The sequence below is a fragment of the Canis aureus genome, chromosome 2 (genome assembly GCF_053574225.1).
Source record: "Canis aureus isolate CA01 chromosome 2, VMU_Caureus_v.1.0, whole genome shotgun sequence".
NCBI lineage: Eukaryota > Metazoa > Chordata > Mammalia > Carnivora > Canidae > Canis > Canis aureus.
The window spans coordinates 69573971-69598284 of NC_135612.1; the positions used below are offsets into that span (position 1 = coordinate 69573971).

Consider the following 24314-nt stretch of genomic DNA (forward strand, 5'->3'; position numbering starts at 1 on the left):
GAGCAAAGACAGGAAAGAGCTTCTAGAAGGGCAGAGTAGTATGCTGCATCAGTTACCACTGAGAGGGGAACAAGATAAGGAAAGGGTCTGTAAAGCATGGCAATGCAAAGGTTGTAGAGTGACTCCGACGAAAGTGCCTTCAGTCTAGTGATGGGGCAGAGGCCAGCTGGAAGATGCTGGATGGGTGTACATGGAAGAAAGCGATAGTGAAGAGGTCATCGGAAGAGGAAAATTGAGGTCAAGCCTGGATCTTTTTTTAAGGATCTTGTATTCCGATGGGAATAAGCTACTCTAGAAGGAAAATACAAGAAAGCTAGAGCAAAGGTGACTCTGAAGCAATTATGACCACCTTCTAATACAGATGAGAACACAAGGCTCTATGACATCAGGAAAATCCTTACAGGTCACACAACCAGCAAGTGACAGAGGCAGATTTCAAACCAGGACCTGACTGGCTCCAACACCACTACTGTTTCCTTAACAACAGGCAGTCCCTCTGAAGTGAGGTAATGCCCATCTAATATCATGTTATTACTTTATTTTCTGCAGGAAAATTGTCACCCTATTCTTTTTACAGATTTCCTTTTGAGTTTGGGAAATGTCTGAATTCAAAAACTTGAACCACTCTAAACAATTATACTCTTTCATAGATGCTTGCATTGAATGTTGCAAGTAAAAATAAATAATTATGAAGTTTGGACTCTTTAGGAAATAAATGTTAGAATATGGACTGAGCTTACAGAAAGAATTAGAGCTTTCAAATGAAATATGAACTGAGATCTCATACATGCTTCTGTTTGGAAAGAACAGGTGGGGATCTCTTTCTATGAAGAGAAAAGAAAAAGATCTTGACAAAAAAAATGCTTTACAGGAGAGAAATGGAACATAATTAATGGTCACAGATTAAGAATTAGAGTTTAAAAGGAAAACTAATGTTTGCTGTGTTTTCTTCCCTCCAAATAACTTCTAACAATAATATGGCTTTGAGAAACCTCAGATGCAGAAGAAAAACAAAAATAACAGCTTTTCTCTAGTTATAAATAAAAATGAATGCTTGGATGACAATTGCTGATAACAGTTAATTAAGGACAAACAAAATTAATTTGTACTCACATTCAAGAGTATGTACTACTCTAACCTTTGTTTTAACTTGGATATAATCTTTCTCGAGAAGAAAAAGCACAAATTAATTAATATGAACTGTTTTTCCAATAAAGTTTAACATTTCAATTTAAGAGAACTAATAAGTACAATTGTCTTTCTAGTGCAGATTTTCTCATTTTTCTTCTTTTGTAGAAGCTTCCAAATCTTCCCTCAGCTTTTGAAAACTAGAACTACATTTCCCTGGAGGCAGCTAAACAAAATTTTAGACCAGAGTCTAACCTTGACTTTGTAAAATCATTTTAATAACAAAAATTTTACAAGAAGTCAATATAAGTATCTCTCTATTCACATAAACAAGTTCTTTCAAGGAAATACCAATTGTATGTCAATTTAAAAAGTGATTCAAACTGTACCTCTCATCCAAAGGGAATTAACTCCTCTCCTTAGAAATGTTGGCGTTCATTTTTTGGCTCTGTTAGTCCTGAATAGTTCAATAAATGCTGAGCTTCAGTGTAATGTTTGCAAATAGAAGAAAAATTGCCCCAACTCTGTCTACCCTACCAGAATAGTTTGAGAATTTAATCAGATAATAATAGATATAGATAAAGGAACACTTTTAATAGATTGCTAATAGTATCATACCCCTGTGCTTGTCTGTAGAACTGTCCATTAAAAGTCAGAGACAATTGGTTTGTATTGACTGCGTAGAGGTCATATTTTATGGGCTTTTCTCTTGTGAAAGTGTTTACATTAGGAAAGTCATCTTGGGCTTGCTGGTGATTGTAGAGCACTCCAGCTGTTCCACTCATTAGGAAGATGGCTTCATTATGAAAACAATAATTTAGGGATGAATATATTTAAAATACTAAAGTAAATGAGAGTTTTATTCTCAGAAAACTATTTTCAGTAACACTATTTGGGGGTCCTTACTTCTAGAAACCAGGGCAATGGAAAGCACAAGCATCAGAAGGCACTTCCTTGATTTGGCACAAAATGGTACCTTGAAACAATACAAAAACCATTTGTAGCTTTGATCAGTTTGCAGAGGACATAAGTTGATGGTCACTCCTTTCCTGAGGACAAGAAATGAGAGGCCGCTTCACTGAGCCGAGTTTAAATATTCCCTTTCTGACAACAAAGCTGTTGGCCAGCTACAGCGACAAGCATTTGGTATGGTTTTCCATAATTCTGATGAAAGGCCACCATATCCATAAGTTGTGGAAGTGCCAGATTTTGTGAGACTTCTGTCTTAGTTTATTCAGGATACTCTATAACAAAATACCCACTGGGTAGCTTATAAACAACAGAAATTTATTTATCACAGTTCTGGAAGCTGTAAGTCTGAGGTCAGGATGCTGGCATGGTCAGGTGAGGGCCCTCTTCTAGCTTTTAGACTTCTCCTCGTATCCTCGCATGGCAGAAGGGACTAGGAGATTCTCTGGGGAGTCTTTTGAAAGAGCATTATCCCATTCATAACAGCTCCGCCCTCATGATCTAAATGTTTCCCAAACATCCCATCTCCTAATACTATCACACTGGGAGTTAAAATTTCAACATACATAATCTAGGGAGACATATTCAAACCACAACTACTTCCAATGCTTGCACCAAGAGTTCTACAGAACATTCACTCTTACAGTTCCATATGTATTTTTGTTCTTAGTCTGAAGACTTTTGCTTTCCTTTTGCAAATAACTAATCATAATTCTTCTTTTTTATATGCTCTGCAATTATAAGTTAGGGAAATTATCCCCTTTGCTTCAAATTGTAGAAACAAAAATCATACCCAGCATTTGTGACATAGCATTCTTTTTTTTTTAATTTAAATTCAATGAGCCAATTTATAGTACCTCATTAGTTTCAGATGTAGTTTAAATAATTTAAAATTTAAATAATTTAAAAGTTGTGTTTAACACTCAATGCTCATCACATTCCATGCCCTCCTTAATGCCCCATCACCCAATAAACCCAACCCCTTGCCTCCCTCCCTTCCAGCAACCCTCAATTTCCTAGAGTTAGGAGTCTCTCATGGTTTTTTGCCCTCTCTGATGACTTCTCATTCAGTTTTCTCTCCCTTCCCTATGGTCCTCTGCCCTGTTCTTTATATTTCACGTATGAGTGAAACAATATGATAATTATCTTTCTCTGATTGACTTATTTTGCTTAGCATAATATCCTCCAATTCCATCTCATTGATGTAAATAGTACGTAGTCATTGAATGAGCTTGGAATGTAGAGGCTTTTCTGCTTACTATAAAACATTCCTCATTGTAGAGCTCTCTCAACCACACCACCGTGTGGCTAAGCCCCATCTGTCCTCCCAAGACTGTTCCATCTAGATTCCCTGGATTTATTCAGAACTATCTTGCTGCATATGTCAACCATCCAATGACTTACTCACATGCTTTGTTAGAGCCAAATATCCTCAGTTCTGTGTCTTAACTTATTTTGTGTGTTTTAATTTCAGTTTATTGTGGTAAGAAAACTTAGCATAAGATCTTTCTTCTCAAAGGGTTTCCAAGTGTAAGATATAATATAGGGACAAGGTTGGACAAGTAGACCTCCAGATCTTGCCTCACAGAAATGTCATGCCCATTGATTAATAATCTCCAATTTCCCTCCCCCTAGCCCCCAGGGACACCATTCCACTCTTTGATGCTATACATTTGACTACGGTAGATACTTCATATGAGTGTAATCGTACATTATTTGTCTTTCTGAAACCAGCTGTTTTCACATAACATGATGTCATCAAGGTTCATCCACAGTGCTGCAACTGCACCTCACTTTAGAGGGTTCAGAGGACAGGTTTGTCTTCTCCCTACATCTCTGGTTCTGTAACTGAAGATTTGTTTTCCTTCTTATATAAACTATGTCCAACTTGTTTCCCTTCTCAAAGAGCAAATGTGACTCATTAATTTATAATCGACTTTCTTTTGAATTTTATTTTAGATTTATAAAAAAAATTGTGAAGATTGTAGAGAGTTCCCATATACTCCACACCTGATTTCCCCTATGGTTACCATCTTACATTAGTACATTTGTCAAAAGCAATGAACCTGTATCATTATATTATTAACTAAAATTTATACTTTCTTAGTTTTTATCAAATGTCCTTTTTCTATCCCAGGATCCCATCTAGGATACCATATTGTTCCAATTAGTTTAGTTTTTAAATAAACAAACATGGGACGCCTGGGTGGCTCAGCGGTTAAGCATCTGCCTTCACCTCAGGGTGTGATCCCAGGGTTCTGAGATTGAGGCCCACATCGGGCTCCCTGTGTAAAGCCTGCTATGTCTCTGCCTCTGTCTCTGTCTCTGCCTCTCTCTCTCTCTGTAGGTCTCTCATGAATAAATAAATACAATTTTAAAAAAATGCACAAACAACAAAATTATTATATATTTCTTGATATAGTTTCTCAGAAACTCCAAAGTACTCTCAAGAAAAAAAAAGGGGGGGGGGGTAAAAAAAAGCCCACAAAGTTTCAGAAAACCAAAACTGTAACTTTCATGAAATTATAAATCAGAGAGTGGCTTTTAATAGCATTCTCTCTAGTTATCTATTTTACTAGTGATGACACAAGGGCCCAGAAAGCAGGTGAGTTCTTACCCAGGTTTCACTGCATGTTGATGATGGAATTGGGACTGAAGCACTTGATAGATATTTTTGAGCATTCACCATTGGTTCTGGCAAATTTCTGACCTCAGAAGTCTGGCCATACCTAAAGTAGAAGACAGGAAGTTTCCACCTGACCTTCTTGCAGCTAGGATTGGAGCATGTGACCTGGTTTCTTTGGGTTAGACTTGCGTTTGGAAATAAACAACATGAGGAGGTGATATCTGGAGACAGAGCCAGTTATTCCTTCAGACAGGGTGACAGTGGGACCTTTGGCATCTACTCCGCAAGTGCCCTGGGTAAGAGTCAGGTTTGTCTTAGAGAAGCCCTCATGGTGTGATTATATACACTGTGTCTGGTCCTACAGCACCAAGGCCCACTCTCTGACCATCCTTGGGGTACATGGTATTACCTCATATCTCTTAATACATTTCTTCTCTGTATGAGTAATGAAGAGATTATAGTGTTTAAAATAGGAATTCTGACCAATAAAATTGAAATTATCAGACACTTCTTTCATGATCAATTTTGTTTATTTCTACTATGTAATTCATCTCCCAAAGTTTGATTTGTAGCAAAGTGGTGATACTTCTGTGTATTAATGCCTTCCTTTCATTCCTCTTACACTTAAATGAAAAACATAGGAAAAAGGAAAAATGTGTCGGTGCTTATAGTCATTTGTTAAGACTGCCACAACAAAGTAGCACAAACTGAGTGGCTTAAAAACAGAAACTTATTACCTCAGAGTTCTGGAATCTAGATGTCCCAGATCAAAGTCTTGGAGAGCTTGATTCCTTTTGAGGGTTGTGAGAGAGAATTTTTCGAAGCCCCTCATCATTTCTAGCACTTTTCTGGCAATCCTTGTTATTTCTTGGCTTGTAGAAGCATTACTCTGACTTCTGCTTTCTTCATCACATGACATTCTCCCTGTGTGCCTATCTGTGTCAGATTTGCCCTTTTATTTAAGATACCAGCCATATTGGATTAAAGCCTACTCTAATGACCTCACTTCACCCTGATTACCCCATAAAGACCCTCTCTCCAAATAAGGTTACAATCTAAAGTACTGGAGGTTAGACTTCGACAAAGGAATTTAGGGGACACACAGTCCAGCCCTCCTGACTAGATGATCAGCTTACTGAAGCTAACTCACACAGGGTCATAAGCACTACTGGGGCACTAGGACTAGGACTCTGAGGGCACTGGTAACTAGGTAACTAGGTGGTGGTATAGTCTGTAGCTCAATCTATGAATTTCCTGTCAAGAAACCAGGGTCTAGATCAGGCTTTAGGCAGGGGGATCTCTACAGGTGATAATAACGTCATAGGCTTTCATATCTTCCCAGAGAGAAACTGATTACATTTCCTCCTTCCTTCCTTGGTCCTCCTGCTCTGCACAAAATCAATCACCAAGCCTGTCAACACCACCTCTTCACTATCACCTGGCCATTCTCTTCTTTCAAATCCCTACTGCATGGCCATATTGCACACCCTCATTTGTTATTTAAACGGTGACAATAACTTTATTTTATTCAAGTATCTGTAAGGCTGCATTTTTGTTTAACCTGCTTTTGCATTTAAATCTTTGCTTATTTGAAATTTATTTTGAGTAAGAAATAAAGATGTGATCCCAATTAATTTTTCCCCTCTAATGTCTTGCCAATTGTCCCAATACAATTTATTGAATAATCCATATTTCAATACTGATTTCAGTGCTGTCTTGGCCAAAGATTAACTTTCTAGTGTTTTTGGCTCTAATTTGGATTCTCTTTCATTCATCATTTTGCCATTTTCTATATTGATTCCTGTTTTAGAGAAGATTTATGATATATATTTATGACATTAAAGCTATTTTTTATTACTCCCCATTTCAGAGTTATCTTTCCTATTGAATATTTATAAGATAAACTTTAGAATAATTATGTCAATTCAAAAAAATCACTGGGATTTTTAGATTGAGGATGGGCTAAACTTTATGATACTGAGTGCCCCTCATTGCAACTCAGGTAAGCTTCTTCACTTACTCATCCTCTCATTTTCCACTAAGTAGGTTCTTTTGGGTATCATCAGAAAAAAATACTATGTATTTTTATTAAGTGTACTTATATTTGTTTGATGCTATTGCAGTTATGAATGGAATTTTTTTATTCTATTTTCATTTTGTTTTTCTTAAGAGAAAACTATTTAGTTTTGTATTTTTATTTATATCTGTCAAGATTACTGAACTTATTGTATGCACTGGTGACTCAAGAGGTCTTGTAAGGTTTTCCAGAAATGCCATCATATCATCTTCATGACATTATTGTTTTCTACTTCTGTCAAAGTTTGACCTCAAAAAACAGAAAACATAAAAGATCAGAGAGGGTGATCACATAAAAACAAAAGTTAAAATCTGAAATTTAATAAATAATTTCATCAGCTTTATACTAAGAGCTAACACAACAAAAAAGACAGCTATGTCAATAGAGAAATAAGCAAAAAATATATAAATATTAATTTATAATTATTTATTTTATTATAACTTATAGATTATAAATTTATAAATTATATTTATACATTATAAATTAGTTATAAATTTGTTAATTTATTATTATTAATATATAAATATATAAGAATATATAAATATCTAATTCCCCAAACATGAATGACAAATAGGAAACCTATAAAAAAACATTAAGCCCTAATTAAAGGAAAAATTCAGCAATAAAATGAGATATTTTGCAGCTTATAATGTTGATGAAGATTAGAAGTATCAGCATCAGTGACTATGGTGTTAAGGGAAAGAGGCACTTTCATTCAATGCTATAGGAAATAGAAACTGGTATAGCAAATTTGGAAAAGAATTTAACAATAAGACTCAAAATTTATATCCTATATCTCTTTAACTCAGATTGCCTTTGCAGTTAATTTTTCCCTACATGTTCTCAGGAAAGTCTAGAGGGATGCTGGGTGGCTCAATCCATTGAGCATCCAGCTTTTGATTTCAGCTCAGGTCATGATCTCAGGGTCATGAGATCAAGACCTGAGTCGGGCTCTGTGCTGAGTGTGGAGCCTACTTAAGATTTTCTCTTTCCCTCTCCCTCTCCTCTTCTACCTCTCCTTGTACTCTCTTTCTCTCTAAAAAAATAATAAAAATTAATGAAAGTATACAATAACACATGCTCTATGGATATTCAACACAGCATTTTTTATAACAGCAAAAAGCTAATGTCCATCCATAAGGGATTGGTTAAATGAATGATAGTACATGTGTGTAACGGAATACTCTATAGCCACTTAAATAATAGCAAAGAGCTATATTTATGCACATATAAAAACATTCAGAACATTTTACATGGCAATAAAGTAGCATGTGTATTATAATCCCATTTCTTTAAAGTTATTTTTATATTTATATACTGTCTTAATCTGTTTGGGCTGTAGAATAGAAAACCATAAACCAAGTGGCTTATTAAACTACCAACATTATTTCTTACAGTTCTGGAGGCTGGAAAGCCCAAAATTATGGTGCTGGCAGATTTGGCATCTGCCGAGAACCCTCTACCTAGCTGGCCAACTTTTCCTATAACTTCCCATTGTGGAAGGGGTAAGAGCCCTTTTTCAGACTACCTTGATAAGGGCACTAATCACATCTTAATATCATCACCTTGAGGGATGGGTTCCAACATATGAATTTAGGGGACAGAGGACAAAAATATTCAGACCATAGCATATACTTGCATACGTTTCCAAAACTGTCACCTATTTAAAATCAATGTAATGCCTTTTCACTAGGACACTATTCAAACTCTGATAGTGTCCCATGACCTACTTATCTGCTGCCCTGATCTAATCTGGTTTTTCTTTTCCTCTACAATCTTAAATCATAGCATGGTCCTTTCCTCATTTTGCCCAGACACACTGGTGCCTCTGGATCCCCCAAGTTCTGTCTCACTCAATGTCTATGTCTGCTTCTTCCTCTATGCAGCCTTCATGTCTCAGTTGAAATATTCTTTATCGAAGCCTCCTTTTCCTGCTCTCTGGAAACCTCCCCAGTCCATATCAGCACACACTGTTTCCTCTTCTCATGGCATTTGTTACAGCCTTCAATTGTTTATGCGTTGAGCTGTTTTCCTGTTTATTATCCACCTCAGTCACTATACTGGAAACACAATGAAACCAACGACCATAAAATTTCTCATTCATCACTGCCTGACACTGTTAAATGATCAATAAATATTTTAAAATGAATGAATACACATGAAGAGATTTCTATATTAGTCTCTGAAATGTTAACGATGTTTATCTCTGGTTATTGGGATTTAGATTATTTTAAAACTTCTTCATATACTTCTTATGCATTTCTGCACTGATAATACAATAATTGTATTTCTAATTATAAAAATCTCTTTTCATTTATTTACTCATCTATACATATCAATGTGCGTATATGAATGTATATATATAGAGTGTATGTTTATGTGCATGTGTCTAGTTATTAAGCTTGCATCTTGGGGTGCCTGGTAGCTCAGTCCATTAAGCATCTGCCCTCGGCTCAGGTCATGATCCTGGGGTCCTGAGATTGAGTCCCACATCAGGCTCCCTGATCAGTGGGAAGTCTGCTTCTCCCTCTCCCTACTTCTGCTCTCTCTCTCTCAAATAAATAAAATATTTTTTTAAAGCATGCATCTGATCAATACTTCTCTATAGCCTGATTCACTATCACTTAACAGAATACATTTTAAACACTTTAGTGTGATATCCAACTCTTTTACAAAACTGCTTCAAGGTCCCATTTAAATCTATTTTTTTCTAGATTAATTCATCCTGACAGCTCACTCTGGGCTTCAACCACAATGCAAAGCATCCCTGCCTTGGATGACACATGGCACTCATATCTCTCTGAGCTTGTACATGATCTGTCTTCCTAAAGAACACTCATCTCTATGCTCTCTGCTTGATAAACTCTCAGATTAGTCCTAGCAGTAGGGTGGCAGTGGCCTCTGTAAAAATGTAGTTCCTAGGTTTCTGGAGACTGGATTCTACCTCCAGAATGTGAACTCTCTAAGGCCGGGAACTTTGTCTTATTCAACTTTGATTCTGTAGCCCAGGTGATGTCTATCGTAGGAATTGTTTTTGAATTATGTTGCAAGCAAATTTTACAAAGAGAATATTCTAGGTACTATTTTTTATAATAATTAGTTCCCAAAGTATCAAAATAACAACAATCATTTTATCATCTGTCACTGCTTCTCTGAGTTGGAAATAAGAAGGGCTCAGCTGGGCAATATTTGGCTCAGGGATGCTCATGCGTTTGTGCAGTCAGATAGCAGGTGGAAGTAGAATGGGGGGACTGGACCTAGCAGCTGAATGGTCATCTTTATCTCCCCATGTAATCTGCAGGTCTCTCTGTATCCTTTCTCCACGTAGATAATGGTAGTCATATGCCATTATACCACTATCTGGTATATTTGCTGATAGTTTGGGTTTCCTTATAGCATGGTGACTCCAAAGTAGAATGACTGTTCACACATCAGCTTCAGGTTCCAAGAGCAAATGTCCCAGCTAACAACAGTGCATGCTTCCTTGCATTCAACAATCTAGCCCCAGAAGTCATCCCTGCTGCTGCTTCTTGATCAAGAGTGAAGAGTGAGCCGCAAAGGCCAGCCAAGACTCTGGAGGAGGGGACATGGATCTCACTTGCCAGTGAGATGACTATCAAAAAATTAGAGAAGATGTTTTCAAGTCACTGCACAGATTTTTATAACTGGTACCTGCATCCCCTGCAAAGACCTTTACTTACAGTCCCAATAAAGGATCAAAGGATCTGGGTATTTCACAGGCTGAAATTATTAACACTTAATGCAAGAACTACATTCTCAGCTTAAAGAGAATGCATTCTTATTGTTTTTTTTTCCAGCCTGTTTAGACTGAAACAAACACAAGTTAAAAAAAAAAAAAAAAAAAAAAAAAAAAAAAAAAAAAAAACACCTGGAAGTGACAAAAAGTGCAGCTTTGATGTTTATAATTTACAACCGATGTAGAAGTTGCCAATTTCTGCTTTTATCTGTAGTTGTGCTCCTTCCTTGGATGCACTGAAATCAAAGAGTTCTGTTGGTTAAAGAGTCTCTCTTTGAATCTGGAAGATGCTACTCAGGTAGATGTATTGAGGCTTAGCTCCAAATTCACATCATAGATCTTACAAAAGGAAGGAATTTTAGAGCTCTCAGAAGCCAAGTGTGTTCACAGGCTCATTTCTCCATTCCTTATACTGGAGACAGGGTTCAAGCAGCCTGGTGGAGAGCAAGTCTGGAGAGGTAGCCAAATTTGAAGGTTCAGAATGGCAAAGGGGACCTGAACATCAGAGAAATGATTAGGAGCATTAAATTCTGCTAAGGGATGAAACAAATCACATCACTGCATTAAAAAAAATACATGTATAGATTTATAGATTTGCTTTTTGGAGGGTCATCATATGGAAGTGGGATTCAACAACCAAATATTTTCTAGCCTCTTATTTGTGTGAGGCCCTCAACCTGGCTCAGGTTGCCTACAAAGAGCATACTCTGGCTGGTTGGAGAGCTACTGCCTTTTCTGGGAGTGAGGTTGAGCATTAGGAATGGGAGTTCAGCTGAAACCTTAGGAGTGTTGAGTCTATCAGGAGGAGGGCTGGTGAGGGCTATGGAGCGTGCAGCCCATGCCCCATGCATGAATCCATGCATGTATGCAAACTGACTTTGCACTAAGAGGGGCCATGGGAGATAGGGCTGCACAACAGTAGAGATCTCGTCTATGCCAAATCAAACTGTGCTGTCTGAAATTGGAATAATCATCTCCCAATACCTTCAGTTCTACCATTCAGATGCTGTACCATAAGTATTAAATGAAGTATTTCCTATTATTTTATTTTCTTCAAGTAAAAGCATTTACTAAACTTATAACTCAGTGAGGTATATTTTTTCATCTTTACAAAGCCCCTCCCCCAAATATCAATAAATCAAAAACTGATAAAATAAGCATTTATTATATCTAAGGTCGGCTTCACATGGGGGAGTTAGAGTAACAAAAATCAGTACTGTGTTTGGAAGACCTACTGTGTGCCAGGAATGATGCACAATATCAATTAATCTTCAGAAATGTTTGCATTATGCATTATTTTTCAAATTTTATGTTGAAAAAACTGACCTTGAGAGGTTAGTCCATTTCTCTGAGGTTATCACATTATGGATAGTGCTCCTGGGATTTAAACATAGGCCTATTGTGACTTCCATGTGCTTGTTCTATGATAACACACCATTTATAGTTTTTGAAAACTGACCAAATAAGTGGGTTTAAATCATATGCAAAGAAGGATATAAGTAAATGGATGATGTTTTCTTTCTTCTAACTTTTTTTTTTTCATTTAAACAATGGCATCCTGGTTGACCCTTTTATCTTTTAGCAGGGTGGTCCTTAACCTCCACGTGTTTGAGGTCCTTCCAAACTTCTTGTTGATACGGAAAGAGTATCCAGGTTTGAGTTCTGTCTATTCACTGACACTGTGTCCTTTGTCAAGTCACTCATTTTGCCTTGTTGAGCTTATTTCTTCATCCTAATTATGGAAGTTAATAACTTCCTCTCTGCTCATACCTTGAGATTATTATGAAATTAAGATAAAACACTGTATAGGAAAGTATGTGGAAAACTGATGACTCTAGATATCTCTCAATTGAAATACTGCCCTTGTTAGTCATTTAAACATCTGCTGGATCTATTTCTGGCCCATAGACCCCTTTAGGGGTTTGGTTTTCAAGAGATGCATTGTTCATTGTAGATGGAAAGGTGTGTGGAGAGATACTATGTGTTGCCATTCCCACAAACATGAGCCATTACGAGAGCTGGTTTTCCTTTGGGTCTTTTCCAACCTTGATATTCTTTGAGATCCCTGGAGGGTGCCCTGCCATATGTCCTGGGTGCTGTAGTGACTCACCATGGATCCAGGCCTCCATGCACAGATTTAAATGTGGTGAACCTGCCAAGAGACGGAGAAGATCACATAGCCATTTTTAGTTCTCGTGACTTGAAAAGCATATTTATTCATTTATCATTCATGTATTTGTTCATTGATATGGTAAACGTTTATTGAGTACTTGAGAACTGGGTACACAAATGAAAGAAAAAAAATTCAAGAAAGAAGGTAAACGAGGTCCAATTCCCAGCTGGGATACAGTCTCCAGTATACTACAGGAGACAGATATGTGAACAAAAACATGTGTAAAACAACACCATGACATTGATAGGCACTCTTGAAACTACTACACTACTTCATGAAGGTTGAAGTAACCAGGCTGAGTTTGGGTCTTACTTGCTGAAGAGAATCCAGCCTAGAAGTAAGTACCTTGAGTTTCATATAAAATAAAAGTCAGGAGCCCAGTTTTGGACATTAGGGGTGAATGAAACAAATAATCCACAAATATGGGAACACAAGGACAAGCAATACAAACCAAGGGATCTGACCATTGCTGTGAATGGCCCTGAAGCCCTGGTAACCAATAACCAGTGACCAATGAGTTGAGAGTGATCTGTGCTAATCTAAAGGTTTGGAGCCAGATATATACAAAATGGAAACTAAACAAGAAGCAGCATTTGTGCTGGACCTTTACAGCTCTTATAACTGCTCATGACTGCAGTTGTATGATGGAGATCGCACACAGGAGATTCTTACACTCCAAGCAAGCAACCAACGTATCACAGAAAGTAATTAAAGTTGGAGACGTGTCCTCCAGTATTCATTGGCCCTTGTCTATTTCTGAGCCAATCTGGCTTTTTGATCACATCAAAGAGAAGAAAACTTTTTTTAATTTTTTTTTTTTTTTTTTACTTTTTGTTTGCTGGGAAGCCTAGGGTCATAAAGACAAGAAGACTGGGTTCACTAGGATATTAACTTTAAAAGCTGCACTCAGGGGTGCCTGGGTGGCTCAGTGGTTAAGTGTCTTGCTCTTGATTTTGGCTCAGGTCATGAGCTTAGGGTAATGAGATCAAGTCCAGCATCAGACTCTATACTGGGCATTGAGCCTGCTTGAGATTCTCTTTCCCCCATCCCTCTCCTTTCACCCCTCCTGCTTCTCATGCTGTCTCTCAAATCAATAAATAAGCAAATAAATACAAAAGATGCATCCAGGTACCTAGTCAGAGATAGGAGATAAGGCAGATTGATCCATAGTGTTGGCCTAGATCTGGGACACCAAGCCAGACTAACCAAAACAGGAAAATACAGGAGAATATAAAGGTATAGTTTCAGTTCTTAGAACAAATGGCAATAATTTTAATAATAATTTTAAAGACAGAAGTTGGAATTATCAACTAATTCTTTTCAAATAGATAATATTAAAAGTACAGAGAGTGAAGGAGCTTGAGTTCATCCTGGCTGGTTGGGGTGATATCATGAAGAAGTCCCAAAATGTACCTGAATGCCATTCGAAGACACAGGGCCTCTATGTGGTTCCTCCCATTTTAAACGCACCTGAGAGCAGGTGTCTGGAGGGTGAGGTCTAGGAAAAGGTGGCCACTATGTGTAAGCCCTAGAAGGGCATGAGAAGAAAAAGAAAAAAAAAAGTCTGCCAGAGATCAAAGAACCACCAGAGACTTCACAGAGAATGTTGCAGAATCTCTGGGACCATCTGGAAAAGGAAACACCTGCTTCTGAGTAGTACCTGGAAGACGCCTGTGATTCCACCCATGTAGCAGAGTCAAGCAGTCTGCTTCTAGCATTTCTGAGATAGGCACCCTGGCCCTACTCTCTCACCTGCAGCTTTAAGCAAGCCATTTAGGGACACCCCCAGTCTTGGGTTTTAATCTATAAAATAAGAACAATGGACTCTTTCCTGCAAGAATGTGAAGATGATTAAAGACAGTATGTGGAAAGACTTATCTAGTAAGTTCTGGGTTCCTGAAAATCACTGATTTTCTCTTCCCTGTGACTTTTTTTTTTTTTTTCAGTATCATGAGTAATAAAAGTTGCGGGCAGTGGAGAACACATTGCTGAGAATCTTCACTGTTTTCCCAGGAACAGGGGGTGCAGCTTCAAGCCCAGAAAGTGTGATGCCTTCACTCCAGGTCTGCCTGGATGCATCAACTCTGACCTGGCCTCTAGGGGCCCCTGGAATTCTCGGTGGCCCTGAGGGTGATTCACGCCGGCACCAGACAGGGGCAGATCCTGGCTGCTCCTCATATAAATATAATGATTTGTATAAATATCTTTTCTATCAAAGTATTACAAGAATGTGGGATTTCATTTGCATACCCCTGATGATCTCATTATACACTATTTTATCTCCCCTTTTCTATCTGTCCCTAGTTAATTGGGTCCTATGGTATTAAGTTGCCTGAAAAGGCAGTTTCTACTCCTGAATTTCAGATTTTGGCTTACAAGAAAGTTGGTGCAGATAAAGTGATGTTATATGTAGATAGTAAGTAGGAGCCTTCCTAGAGGCCTTATCTCCTTCCTAAATATCTTTTAAGTCAACCTTTTTTAGTTTTATCTGCCTATGCATGGCGCTCCAATCCGGGCAGTGCACCTAATGCCACCGCCTCTCCTCATTAAGTTGATTGAATTTCAACCTCCCCATCAAGATGCTCTGTCCCAGTGAACATTTGGCCTCGTTGCCTTTTTATTTCCGGCTGTCACTTGGAAAAACAGTAACCTCCTATCTGCCTTTCTCATTTTGCACAATCAGCAGAATGAGCCAGGTACTTCCTGTGTGCAGAAGACTCACCACCAACCTTCCGCCTGGGCTGCCTGCACAGCTGGCCAACTTCAGTGGGTGGCCGGCAGGGGATCCAGCCTGGGAGCGTGCGGGCCGAGAAGTCTCAGTCATGGAAAGGAACGTCATCCCCAGTGAATGAGCTCCTGCTCAGACAAGAAGCTCAGCAGAAGAGGCCATGTGGGAGATGAGAGATGAGAGCAGAATGTGGAGAAATAAAAGGGAAAGAAAGCGAAGAGCATGTAGTTTCTCCTGGGCCTACGTACCTGTCTGACTCCTGAAAGATAGGCTTATTCTCAATTCTAGAAATATTTACCATCTTTTTTTTTATCTCTCTCTCATAAACTGCTATGTCAAAAATCTTGCAAGAATTCAGGCACACCTGTCCCTTCCCTCAAGGACCTTCTCTTGAGATAGAATAGGTCCCCCCTTTTCTCTGTCCTGTCACCATTATCACTCACACTTACCTATCAGTGGTCAGCTTGGGGGACCCTCTCTTCATCTGTAGCCATACACACACACTTATACTTAGCTTGCTCCTAACAAATGCCACATTGTCCACATACCTGTCTTTTCTACCTAAAGTCAGATTCTCTAGTTTATTCATCTCTGCTTATTTGATGCAAGACTTTGGTGGAAAGAGGACAGACCCACCAGTGCAGTGGACAGTCCAACAAAGACCATGGTGTTTGTAGATTTTCTTACAAAGGGTTCCAACCAGGTTATTCTAGTGACATCAATGCTACCAGTCATCCCTCAGGGTCCTTGGAGAGCCTGACACGATTCCTAACAGGTTGTCGATTTTAAACACAGTTTTGTTGACAACATGTCATATTTAAACAAACAAGTGAGTAAATGAACAGGTGAACAAAGAATGAATGAGCACTTTTCACCAACTTTCCTGCTTTGCCATTTAACTTGTCAAAAGAGGACATAGGACAATACTTTTGATAAAGCACCAGTTGGAAAACATTGGCATAAATTAGTAAAAGTCTGCAAATGTGAGTTTCTCCAAGTAACATAAATAAGATGAAAAAAGAAAAATCTCAGATATTGGATTATGGTATATGCTTAGGTTAAGTCATTTCTATGTCATACCAAATGTGTGCTTGAAAATCCTTTCTATATCCTAATGAAGATTTTTTTGATATTTGAACTTGACAGATCAATTTGTGACCCTTCCCCCATCAATGCATGGCTCGATCATTGCATTTATTATCTTGAGTTTGTAATTAGCAAGGATGATGCTTCAGAACAACATGTGCATGTGGGGAGCGGGAACCTTGGTTCATGTTATGTAAAAAAAAAAAGTAGTAATAAAGAAAACAGGGATGACTTTGCTCAAAAAGTTTGCTGGTACATTTACAGTCATTGGTATCCATAGGGCACTGATGGGTACATCACTCCAATTATTAGATAAAGGTCTCTATCTCAGAGCAATTAACAACAACAACAACAAAAAAAAATACTGCAGCAAACAAGTGCTTCAGTGGGATAAACTCCCTACAGTTGAATTACTTTTTTTTTTCCTGTAAGTATTCATGCATTACCTTTGGGTAAAAAAAGTCTATAAAATTGGTAAATATTTTTGAAAATGCACCTCCTTTTTGAAACCTGTTTACCGAAAGAAGAACAAAGAAACATAATCGTCTGGCTAAATGGATACCCATAAGAAAGATAATTAGAGAGTTCTTGTGTATTTCCTAAGCCATTTCTCCTTCAGCTGTTTTTTTGGCCAACCTTGGACTCCATAAAAGCCAACTATTGGCTTTTCAATCTTTTTATGACAGAGGATCACTGTAAACGCAGTTGTTATGCACAGTCTTTTATATTTGCTCATTTATTCATGCACTTAGCAAATATTTTTTGAGATCTTCTATGTTCCAGACACTCTTCTGGACACTTAAAATGCTATGATGAGCAAAAATGATGCATTTCTAGACCTAATGAAGCTTATAGTGGGGAAAGAAGCTAGTTATAGAAAATATAATCACACAATTGACTAATGAATAACCGTTATAATGTGGTACAGAGGTCAACATCAAAGTATAATGAGAGAACTTGGCTAGTTGGACAGCCTGGGCCTGCTCTTCTGAGATGGTACATAGTTTCTGGAATTTAAAGAGTTAATAATTTTAATAGGCAACCAAGTGTTGAAAAACTGTTCCACTTTTGGGGCTGAGGAACAGCATATGTGAATTCCTCTGGGTAAGGGTTGTTTGTTTTCTTCATATCCACTTGTTGGTGTGTATATGCAACAAATGCTTTTTGAACACCAAATACTTTCCCAATGCAGTTCTGTCTCAGTCTTCAGAGGTCATAAATTAGTGGGGCAAACAGAGGGACCAGGATCTGTCTCAGCCTTGAAAAGCATCACAGTCTACTACAGACCACAGAACCAGGCAAGGTTCCAGACTCAGAGATATTCTTTCTGTCCTTATCAATCTTAAGGGGGCAATGCAGGAACAGAGACTAAATTCTAGTAGCCTGGGTGGCTCAGTGATTGGGCGTCTACTTTCAGCTCAGGGTGTAATTCCAGGATCCCGGAATCAAGTCCTGGATTGGACTCCCTGCAGGGAGCCTGCTTCTCTCTCTGCCTGTGTCTCTGCCTCTCTCTCTCTCTCTCTGCATCTCATAAATAAATAAATAAATAAATAAATAAATAAATAAATAAATAAATAAATAAATTCTAGTACCTAATACCTAATAGGATGCTGTCCCTGGACATGGTGACACAATACCAGCCCATTCCCACTTGTTAGAGTTGTCAGCCCCAACACTATCTCTGCTTTATGGAGCTGCTGTTAGGGGTCCTCACTAAGCAGACTCTTAGAGCTACCACTACTCCTGTCCCACAAAGAGGCTTAATTAAGCTCCCAGCTGGGCATAAGCAAGATATCCTGAAGCAGAGAATGGGTATATTCCAGGCTGACTGGTCCAAGTTTATGTGCTTAGAAACCCTGAGGCTCTGGAAATAATACAAGTCTGTTAGAAGACTCTAAGAGTACCAAAATCATGCCCCTGCCAAGGTGGAACTGTTACTTCCTTGATTCATCCCTAGATTGTATTTCAGATGTCAAATCTTGGAAGAACCCTGGCTTTCAAGACCAGCCCATTAGTCTTCAACTTCTTCCTCCAATCTATTGAGGTATGATAAAAATTAGAGTAACAATCTCAGCCCCTTTTTTTCAGCAAGGATTTGAAAACAAAATCACTGTATTCTTGACATTGGGTATGGAGCAGGGATTAATGTTGGCCCTGCAAGCCGGGTTCTGCTGGTGCAGGGCTCCATCACCAGCTGACCCTGCCAATTTGTGTTCTGAGCACATCTTGTATTAGCTCATTAGCTTTTCATACCTACCATAAGGTAGGTTTCATTATTCCCATTTAAGAGATAAGAAAATGGAAGCACAGCAGGGTTAAGTAATCTGCCAAGATCACACAGCAAAAAGCAGGTGAGTTACGAACCAAACCTAGGGATCAGATTCTGGATCTGAATTCTTAGCACCTCTAAGAATAGCATCCCTTACTGCATAGACACAGACTCTGGCCAGCATTAATGATGAAGCCCAGGACTCTAGTTTAGCTGGGGTTGGGTTACTGTGGGCTTACTGAATGTTTTAGCTGGGGCTTCACCTGGGGCAAGGAACAGAGACTCACACTAGTTTAGGGAGGAAGAGGATGGATAGTTTAGGATGAATGTAAGTTGGAAGAAAAGATGGAACCTCACAGACATCACGAACACAAGTTATTTTGGCCTCACTGTCCATGCAGACAGAGCATGTGTGCAGGTTAATGGGGATTGCAGGCCCCTTGGCAGGGAAATTCACAGATCTGTGCTTACCACATGGGCTGCTCTATCTACGTCACATTTTACCTTTGTCTGCTACCCTCTCTCCTCCTACCTTCATGCTAGTGCCCTCTGCTCTGGGCTCATTGTTTCTGCTTATTCATACCTGATCCTGCCCAACCTGGGGTGTGCACTGCAGTAGACAATGCTGTCAATGCCCCATCTGTTCTCTGGCCCAAGCTCAGACACCTGCAGTCCAGACGGACAGGCTGTCTTGGAGGCTGACAGCATCCTCACTCAGCACCAGCATCTCTCTGCTCATCTGCCCACAGGGGTACCCTAGGAGGACCATAGAATCTTCAGAGGCACCTCATCCAATAAGAGTCAGGAGTTAAGAGATAAGTACTCCAGCTGTTCATGGGCAGGTCCATTACAGCCTCCTCAGAGGGCGCCCAGGAGCAGGTGGACAAGTAGGAGTGCTTCAGGAAGGGGCAGCAGTCATCAGGCTCATTCATGCAGATTAGGAAGCAGAAGTGCAGGGCTGGTGCCTAAGGGCCCCTGAGCCAATGTGTAAGGGGACTTAGATATATTTCACTACAGTCATTTTCCCCCCATAATATCAGGCACTGAGGGACAGAAAAGGTCCAAAGGTCAAGGACTCAATAGTTGCAGGCGTTGAGTAGATTGAAATTAATACCTAGTATTACTTTCAGCTGAAAATGAGCAGGTAAGTGAGCCGACGTGCAAAAGCCTGTCTGCAGCCCGATGAATAGCACATGCCACCTTTGCTATATTCTCTTAGAAAATACAGCCCAAATCTCTGCTGTGGAATCAGCAAAGCCCTACCCTAGATCTGTCATTAAACTGCAATTTGGTGCCAAGAAAATAGTGTAAAACTAATAATTTTTGCTTGAAGAGCATTCATGACTTTGAGGAAAGAACAAAAAAAAAAAAAAAGAAAAAGAAAAGTGCTTCCTCTTCACCTAAAGTCTGAAGATTTAAGCTCCAAATAAAATAGCTGCAAAAAATGAGGCAAAAAGCTGGGCTGGGGAGAACAGTCTCTGCGACTTCCTTGCCTGCACATCACAGCACACTCAGACCTGAGTTTGGAGACCAAATCTACTTCTTGGAACATTGCCCCCCACATCTTCACAAATCTAAAATTATTATTTAAAATACCCATGTCACACTTCCCCCATCTTGCTTGATAATCAGAACTTCGTGTAGAGGATCAGCTGTCAGGACTCTGTTTGGGGTTCTCCTTTCTCTGTGAAAAGGTGTGTGGGCTGCAGGCACCACTCACACTTATATTAACATTCTGCACATCATATTCTAAGACCATTTGTTCTCACTGGATCCGTGTCCAAACTGGTGAAACAGGGAAGCAGGTCTCCTCTCTGTTTTATGGAAGAATCAAGAGGCTTGGAGGTATCAGGCAACCCACCCAGTGGAAAATAATAGAAACAGAAGAGAAAGCAGAAATCCTCTCTCTTTTAGGTAATCTACTTTAATTGTCAAAAAGAACCAATGAATTCATCTCAGGTAGACGTTACCATCCTATTTTTTATCTGAGGTAATGGAGGTCTAAAGAAATTCAGAGAAAAACAAGTATCTCTGTTTTCTGTAGGTATCAACATGATTAAGTCAACTAAGTTGGAATTCTTTTTATTATTATTAATTTTACCCCATGTTGGTGACAATGTCTGGAGTGGCTCTGATCAAACCTGGGGAAGGAAGACCTGGGCCACAAAGGACCTGTTAGCAGTGAGGCTGAGCTGAGAGGAGTAACATTGGAACAGTCCAGATTTATATTTGAAGTCTCCTAACTCCTTTGCACCACATTCAATTACCTGTATATTCCAGCCTCTCTGCTGGTAGGTGCTCATACACACACGTGTAGACACACGCTGGTTTTCATGTCGGTCAGTATGGCAGGGCATTTAGAAGGTGCAATTAGGTTGGAACTTTGAAGTGACTCACTATCATGGGCAAAACACCTACTCTGTGTGGGGGTGTTTGGGTTTATTTTTTGTTTGCTTCTTATTTCATTTATTCTGACAGCAATCCTGTGAGGGAGGGATTTTTGGTCCCATTTTATAGATGAGAAAACTATGAGAAGTAACTTGCCTTTGGTGACCCAGATTAGAGGTATTCGGTTCATGCCTGCCAGAAATCATGGGCCAGGAAACAGGCCTTCTCTGTATAAACTTGGATTACCTCCTTTCAATCCAGAAATCACAAAAAAGTAACTGTATATTTTGGGATTTACAACTGCGAAGTGATAGAAAGTGTGATGTGTGATGTGTAGAACAAGCACCCTGGCCCCGTGACCTGTGCAATCCTGGGGAGGGTCTGTGGAGGGGTCTCAAACTTGTGGTCTCTTTCAGAGAGGTTACACTGAGTGAGTTCTAGAGCCCCAGGCAGAGGGAGAAGTGATTCAAAGGCCTAGGATGGGACTGTGGAGAGCTTTAAAGGCCATGTAAAGGAAGAAGTTTGGAGACATTATAGAAACCATTAATATTAATGGCAAGGATAGAAAATCAAGCATCATCATCAAAGTAGATATTTTTAGAACTCTCACTGCAGCCTGGGGTGAGCCATTTGCTAAGAACTTTCCAGAAATAAACTCCTTGAAATTATGACTCAGACTACGTCGGGGTCCTGCCAACCTCTAGAAGCCCCGATGCAAATCACGCAGTCGACTATTTTGAGAAGTACCAAGGGGGGCAGTGAAGTTTTGTTTGGAAAGTGATGGAGTTTTGAAAAGAAGGAAGCTAGATTTCACAGAATCTGTGATTCCAGCGCAGATGCCGAGACTAACTCAAGTCATTCAGTGTCATGAGAAAGTCTGTCTCAGTAACACCTGCTGCCTTTGGGCAAAGGAGCCTGTGTGTGTTAGAGACCACATTCCAAATACTGCCTACGATAGACACTGCGCATGCTGTCCTCTTTCCTGTCTACTACTCAGCACAACAGCTCTCTTGGGAAGGTACAATTATTCATTTTTTATAGATGATGATAATACTGAGGTTTAGAAAATTTAAGTAACTTTTTCAAGGTCACACAGGTGGAGTTTGAGATAAAAATTAAATTCCCATCTGTCTGACTCCAAATGCCACACTTCCGCTGGTGGAAAAAGGATGTCATTAATTAATGACATTTTCCTTTACTGTCTTCCAAGCAAGCTGCCACGGCTCTTAGTTCACTGTCCCAAGGAGACTCTCCAACCTGGCTGCTGAAAATATTGGCCACACGCTTTCTCCAAACAAATGAATACTTTAATATGTTGGTTTCCTCCTCTGCTGTTTGAGTGTGACCCAATTCCCAGAGCTTGGTCTCTCTTGTGAAGATAACAGAAGCCAACGTCCACCCTTGAAAGTGAGTAGCAAGCTCTGCACCGTCACCAGAGTCTGGGCAAAATCTGGGACTTGATTGAAATCAGACAGCCAGAGAAACTTCCAGTAGAAAAGCTCGGCACCATAGAGATTCCATTGGGACCAATCCCACGCCGGGCCGTATGCTGGACTCCAGGCTCCCGAAAGTGAACACGCCACAGACACTGCTCTGGAAGGTCTTCAATAATCCAGTCGCATAGATAAACATGGTAATGTATATCGACAAAATCAAGTGCTGGCTCTGGATTCTATCTAAGGTGCCCTGGGAGCAGAGCAGGACCCCAGGATTCATTTTGGAATGGGTAGAGGAGATGGCGTCTGAGCTGAGAATCTTGGCACACAGGGTGAACTTCTCACCTGGCGAAGAGGAATGGGAAGGAGTTCCCGGGAATTGGAATGGTGTGAACAAAGTCAGGATGCAACAGTGTCAACTGTGGAAAGGAGGGCTTAGGATATTGTAAGAGACTGGCAAGAAGGCTAGCAGGGGGAAGGGGGGCAGATACACAGGCCAAGATCAAAAGCTTGATTTGTATTTTATTTTTTAAAGATTTTATTTATTCATTTGACAGAGAGAGAGAGAGAGAGAGAGAGAGAGGAGAGAGAACGCATAAGTGGGCAGAGCAGCAGGGAGAGGGAGAAGCAGATTCCCCGCTGAGCAGGGAGCCCAATGCTGAGCTCGATCCCAGGACACCAGCATCATGACCTGAGCCAAAGGCAGACACTTACCAACTGAACCACCCAGGCACCTGGATTTGTAGTTTAAACATGAGGAAGGGAAGTAAAAAGCTTGCAAAAGGAGTATAAATCAAGTTCTCAGTTTAGCCTAAGAAAAGTTCCATGCTACTCTTCCTCAAGTTTATTTTATGTGTTTGTGTTGTATGTCCCTCTTGTCTCCCTTCCTTCCTTCCTTCCTTCCTTCCTTCCTTCCTTCCTTCCTTCCTTCCTTCCTCCCTTCCTTCCTTCTTTCCTTCCTTCCTTCTTTCCTTCCTCCCTCCTTCCTCCCCTCTCTCCCTCTTTCCTCCCTTCTCTTCCTCCCACCTTTGTTCTCTCCCTTCTTCCTTCCTCCTTCCTTCCTCACTTCATTCCCTTCTTCCTCTCCTTTCCCTCCTTCCTTCTTTCCTTCCTCTATCCCTCCTCCCTCCCTTCACATACATTTTATTCTCCACAAAGCTGAAAGTTCTTTAAGAGAATGCAGTATCTTGTTCACCCTTGTTTCCTTACAACACTTGGCAGGGTGTTTGGCATATGACAAAGTACCAATAAATGCTGAAAAAATTGAAATAAAAGGTGACTTTCATGAAACATCGGGTAGGAGTTTTAGGAATGTTGTTTTCTAATTTTCACTACGACTTAGGTATGATTATTTTCCTTTCTTTACACATAAATAAATTGGAGTTCAGGGATGACAAGTAACAATCCCAGGGGCGCAAAAGCTGTGTGCATTTACTCATGTATAGAAATGTCAGGACTCACCCCTGGATCTGTGTGGTGACAATGGCTGTGTTTTTTCAGCATTTCGCTATATGTGTGACCTCAGATTGGAAATCCTGGGCTTAGTGTTATCCTGTACGCATTCATCAGCAACCTCAGTGAAGTGAGAAATAAGCCACAAATGGGTCTTTGAAGCCAAAATAAATCATAATAAAGTATGTGCTATAGCCCATGCACTTCAATAAGGAGAATCTCCCA

The 24314-nt window shown here is 39.7% G+C and overlaps 1 long non-coding RNA gene across 3 annotated transcripts in view; it reads left to right on the top strand.

The window, feature by feature from the left end:
- The first annotated feature begins 396 nt into the window (after positions 1-396).
- Positions 397-24314, top strand: part of LOC144301342 (uncharacterized) — a 65339-nt gene continuing 41421 nt past the window's right edge. For all 3 annotated transcript variants that reach the window (XR_013368162.1, XR_013368158.1, XR_013368156.1), the window contains exon 1: positions 397-506. This is a non-coding gene — a long non-coding RNA (uncharacterized LOC144301342). The remainder of the gene's footprint in view (positions 507-24314) is intronic.